The following is a 5,883-nucleotide window of genomic DNA, read 5'->3' on the forward strand; positions in this document are numbered from 1 at the left end:
TTTATATATTTAAAAATATATTTTATTTAGAAATTATATTGCCAAAATTTAGTGATTTTTTTAAAATACTAGATTTTCTAGCTTTTTATATTACTACGTTTGTTTTTTTTAATGCATGTCTGTATGCGGAGTGTTGGCCGACCATATCGAGACAAATTAAATGACGGAGTGGGAGCGCAGCATATCGAGACAAATTTGGCTGCGCGAAAGACAAAATAATAGTGATAACGACTAACGAGGCAGAGCTTTTCAAGAAAATTATAAAGCAATCCCCAAAAAAGCATGTCAGAGCATATCATCTTATCGATGGTAACGCTTTCTTTTTTGAAGGTTTCTATTTCAGCAACGAAGGAAGTGTCGTCACTCGTGTGAGGCAGGCGTGCAGCCGTTGGATGCCTTTCTTCCCTTCCTATTTAAACACTAAGCACATGCATTTTCCGTGTTTGAAATCATTGTGGTTGGATGCTGGCCTTCCCTTCCTTTGCTGTCTATTTAAACCATTAGCTCATGCATTCTCCTATCTCTGAATTCTGTCTCAGATGGCGTTGAGAACATGTTGCTTATCCGTCATTTATGTCTGAATTGCAACGATTGAACTCATTGTAGCCATTAATTTCAAATCTTCAAATACATTTTGTTTTACAGGTTGCCTTTCAGCTCATGCATTCTCCATGTCTGAATTCATTCTGAGATGGCTTTCAGAACATCTTGCTTTTCCATCACTTATGTCTGAATTTGCAGCGATTGAACTCATTGCAGTCAGTAATTTCATTTTTCAACAATATTTTGTTTTGCAGGTTGCCCTTTCTTTGATTTTGTGTTTTGGGTATTTATTCCTCTTTTCTTTTTGAAAATCTAGCTTGCTGATGATCTTCAACAAATTCTACCAGCCATTATGTTTATATGAGACAGGATGGGATTGCGAGGGATTTCTATATTGCTGTTCCATTTATTTATGGAGTTTTTCATAGTATTTGAAAACAGGCCACAGATATCTGTATTGACGTGTACCGTACGGTATTTATAAAAGCAAGCCACATATATGAGTACTAAGGCTGCCTGAGCATTAACGTGGGTCGTACGGTATTTATGTTCAGCAGAGGGAACAGGACGCGAACGGGACAGGCTTCTTGTTTAGGTAAAGAAGTTTCCGCCCTCTTTATTTCATTTTATGTTTTTCTTTAAATGTTAAGTAGAGGACTAAAAATTCAGGGTTGATATAACCTTCACACTATGTTCAATAGATGATTGAAGATTTAGGATTGATAAACCTATCTTTCTGCAGTGATCTCCCCGCCCGCCTGTCCTACAGAGTACGAGTTCTGGCTGCTTTGCTGTCTGATTTCTTCGGCGACAGGCTTCTTGTTTAGGTAAAAAAGTTTTCGTACTCTGTATTTCATTTAAATTTTTGCTTTAACTGTTAAATGGAGGATTAAAGATTCAGGGTAAATAAAACTTTCATACTATGTCATTAGATGATTGAAGATTTACGGTTGATACACCTATCTTTCTGCAGTGAACTCCCGCGCTTGCCTGTCTGATAGAGCAGGAGTTCTGGCTGCTTGGTTGTCTGATTAGTCGGCGTCCAGACTGGCAAGATCCCTCTTACGATGATGGACTTCCCTACGAGTCGGGGTCGGGTTTGGTGTGTGCTGGCGTCCACCTCTGTTCTCCGGTGGAGTACCTCTGTTCCCCAGTGGACTACCCTAGCTGGACTGAGCGAAACTGACGAGAAACACAATTGGTGACATCACAGGGTTCATGACATCTATGTCTTCGCGGGTCCCCGTGCAGCTACGACTCTTTTTAGTGGACCACAGGTTGGTAGTTTTATTTCTTTGTTATGGTTTTTTTGTTTGTTATATGACATGAGACACATGTAAGTTCCATTTAATTTCAGCCTTGTTTGAAAAGGTTTCGGTGGACTAGCCCCTCTACACGAAAATACAACTAATTAGGTCTTTCAAAAACTCTGCACTGTCGATTAGGTCTTTCAAAATTTCATGTGGCAGAAAGCATAGGCTATCAATGGGTTAGAACTAAATGTGTTCTTCATTGTTTAAACGGAGGTGATTAATTCAAAAAACACAGTTATATATTTATTCGTAAACTAATTTTATGAGATACTATGCACTTTTGTGATTACATTCTTTCATTGTTATTTTTGGACATAGTAATATGGCATTGTATCTTAAATAGTATATCGCATATGTTGGGAAGCATTAAACTCAACAATATGATTCATAGAAACTTTCCCTTTAGTTGTCTAAAAGAGACACCCCTTCTTTTACACCATGATGCAAAATGCACTGGCTCATTTTCAATTTTACATGTAGATAACCACAGGGATGCAATACCTCATTTTTACTCTCATGGAGACCTAAATGATTACCCACTAAGAATTCATGATTTCTCAATATTATTTCATAAGTTGAGCAACAGGGGTTCTTGGTTAAGCATGCACAAGTGAGTAAATTTAAGAATGCAAAAATTGGTAATGGATTTCAGGTATGAAGAAATGTTCATACCTTCATTCTCATTCTTTTTATTGCTATCAAGTGGAATTTCTCAGCTCATTTGCTGGCTCTTAGGTTCAAGTTATATAGAGTGGGTATTGGCCTATCATCATTGTTGGCTATAAATAATTAAGGATGTAGAGTCCATTCCAGAGTCAAAATTAGGTTACGAGAAGCAATTATAGTCACTTAAATGGTTGACAAAGATAAAAGAATGTTAAAGGGGTTAATTCATGTTTAGGATTCCAGTCTTTGGCCGCTGAGATATGTTTGTTTATATTGTCTATATATCACCCGAGTGACAAGAAGATTTCTCTAAATTCCAATATTGCCATCTTTTCTGGAGTGTGTGTTTTCCTTTCCATTGTCAATACTTATAACACCGACATTTTCTTCTCTCTACCATGGCCTGGGAGGTTTCCCTTACCTTTGCTTTCACCTTTATGGAGCCAACACATTTATTTATTAGCATATCTAATGTAAAACTCAAGGTGATAAAGTGTTAATTATTTTTGCCTTTGACTCTAGCTCAAGGTTTGTAGACTTGTTTACTCTCTCTCTCTAATTACATAATAAATTGTAAAATGGCTCTGCCATTTTGTGGTTCTTCTAGCTCACATGTAGCCTCATCACTGGTTTTATTGTTTCTAGAATCCTTTCTTCATTTTGGAGAAACTATATTGTGGGTAGCTATGTTATCTATATTTTCTTGCCATCATCTCTATTTTCAAGGTCTTACAATGGTTTTAGTCCTTCTCCCTCTCTTGATTGTTCTTTGTCATCATGCTGATTTTGTTGGTAGGGCTACATTTCTTCTCATAGTGTTGCATCCTATGTTGCAGGAAACGTGGGGTAGGAGGGCGTTTCCTTACGGAAACGAGTACGAAACGCTAAAACGCGTTTGGTACGGCCCTGAAACGCGTTTCACGCCGTACTGCCACATTTCACGAAACTGAAACGTGGCCAGTACGGCCTGAAACGCGTTTCAGGGCCGTACGACCCACGTTTCAGCATTTATGTGTGTTTTTTTTAATTTTTTTTTTTTTTTTTTTTTAATTTGTTTTCTAATCTATTCCTACGTTAGCCTAGTGACTTCTAGTTGCTTCCAGATGCCTGTCTAAAGTTATAAAAGTGAACTTTTGCCTTAGTGTTGATATGCAGTTCATGGTAATGTTAAATTCTTAAAGTAAAAGTGATATTCTCCTTTATTTTTCATTTTCATCCTTTTACTTAAGTTTTTAACATTACCATGAAATGACTCAGGATGTTTGAGAGTGGTTTCGCCGTCATTGGATTTCATATGGAGAAAGTAGAATTTTAGATCTCACTCAAAATCCAACAGACTTATCTGTTTTTCAGGATTTCAGGATTGGGGGTATTGCAATGTTTCCATTAGATTTTATCATGTACCAGGGTATGGAACTTGTATTTAATCGAGAGAACAAAGCCCTCTATGCAGGGGAGACTCCCAATAATCAAGAGAATGTAGGGTACTAGGGTATGAAACTTGTATTTAATCAAGAGCACTAAGGTCATTCGACTATGTAGGAGGAGACTCCCAATCAAGCACGAGACAAAAAATTAGAAATTTCTCGTGGCTGATTTTGGATATTTCTATTTTCATTATGTGACTATTCATGAGTAAATGTGATGTAAATTTAGATACTTATAGTTTATGCATTGACAATTGACAATTTTATCATAATGTAATAAATTAGAATGTATCATATATGCTTTATGATTGCACATATTTCTTAAATGTCCTAATATATATATATTCGCGTTTCCCCGTTTCCAAAATTTGGGGAGGTCGCGTTTCGTATCGCTTCCCATTTCGGAAACTCGTACCCGTTTCCCCGTTTCGTGCAACCTTGGTTGCATCATATGTACATTTATTCTGAATTATCAGTGATGACAACTCCTTTTTTCCACTGAACACAGCGCCAATAAGTCTTCCCTCTAGTTGATCATTAGTCCATCAATGAGTCAACACATAGGGACTTTTGTTAGCTGCTCGCAACTCCGTTTGTGAACAACTCTTGGGTTGCTCACTTTTTCCTTCCTCTGCTGCTATACGAAGACAAGTCTAGGACATGGAGGGTATCCACTTTCCACTTTCCACTATATTTTGAGTTAGCAAGGTCAAACAAGGTGGAAACCAGCCAAATTAGCTCCAACATTGTCTTAGATCAAGACCATCAAGACCTAGTTGAGTTTGGCGCTTGACCTAGTCCTAGTGGCTTGCCTTGAAGGGACGAAAAGAGGAAAAGGAGAGGTGCAAGATGGATTTTTAGAGGTTTTGGTCATCAAGAGGGATGCCAATGCCTTTTCCCTACTTGGGTGATGGAGTCTTGGGGACTTTAACCATGGAAATTTCAAATCTTTGAAGGGAGTAAGGGGAAAACCCTAGTTTTCACTTGCTAACCCTAGCTATCATTTAATGAGGGGAGAAATTCACTAGAAAAAGGCACTCTAGGAGGTTTTCTAGGGAGTTCAAGGATAAAATATTAAGCATGCAATAATCTAGCATGTAGATTTTCATAGTTAACAATATGATGATGAGAGCTTCTGGAATATTGTTTGAGATTATTGAGGTGTCCGACGTTACAGGTGAACACTTCACCCATCTTCATGGACAATAAGCTTAGAATGATACGAAGAGTGCTAGACCTCGAATAAATAGAGAAAGGAAATAACTGTTAGGAAAGGAAAAAATTGAGAACAATGGAGATTTGAATTATTATAATAACAATTTAATAATAATTATTGAATTTGGAAGGAAATGACTGTTAGGATGAGAATGAGAACGTTGAGGTCATTATATTTTATAAAGTAAATGTTAACTATGGAAGGGAAAAAAGGAAAAGTAAGCTTAAATAAAATTAATTAAATGAATGAAATTAATTAATTAGGATTGATTGAAAGAGAATAAATTAAATAAATGAATTATGTAAGATTAATAAGATTGATTAAAAGAATTGAAGGATAAATTATTGAGAATAAAATAATAAAATAATAAATTTGGTTAAACTGATATAAATAGTGGAAGGTTGGACGGGGGTGGGGGGAAGGGTGGGTGGGGTTAATTGCTCTGTTTCCCCTCATTTAAAATCTTACTCTCGCTTTAACTCAATATATTTCTAATCAAATATAATATATAGTTTCATGTTCTAATTTTATAATCTAATTCTAATTAAAATTAATCCTAAGTATAACTACTGTTATAATACTCTAATCTAATAATTTATTGTTGGCTTATTCTATTTTAACATCCCTTGAATCCTAGTTTAATATTTAATATCCTTATTTTCAACCCCCCTTCCTTTTTGTATTTAAATCCTTTAAATTCATTATATCACACTCTTCT

General features: G+C 36.2%; 1 long non-coding RNA gene across 1 annotated transcript; it reads left to right on the forward strand.

Annotated features, from left to right (window-relative positions):
- The first annotated feature begins 883 nt into the window (after positions 1 to 883).
- On the forward strand, positions 884 to 1,924 carry LOC149189002 (uncharacterized). Its single transcript, XR_016256316.1, has 3 exons — positions 884 to 1,138; positions 1,286 to 1,370; positions 1,517 to 1,924. It is a non-coding gene; the product is annotated as an uncharacterized LOC149189002 (long non-coding RNA).
- Positions 1,925 to 5,883: the final 3,959 nt, after the last annotated feature.

This window comes from Pinus tabuliformis, chromosome 3_1 (genome assembly GCF_031772625.1).
Source record: "Pinus tabuliformis cultivar Carrire ecotype Pingquan chromosome 3_1, CPIR1, whole genome shotgun sequence".
Classification (NCBI taxonomy): domain Eukaryota; kingdom Viridiplantae; phylum Streptophyta; class Pinopsida; order Pinales; family Pinaceae; genus Pinus; species Pinus tabuliformis.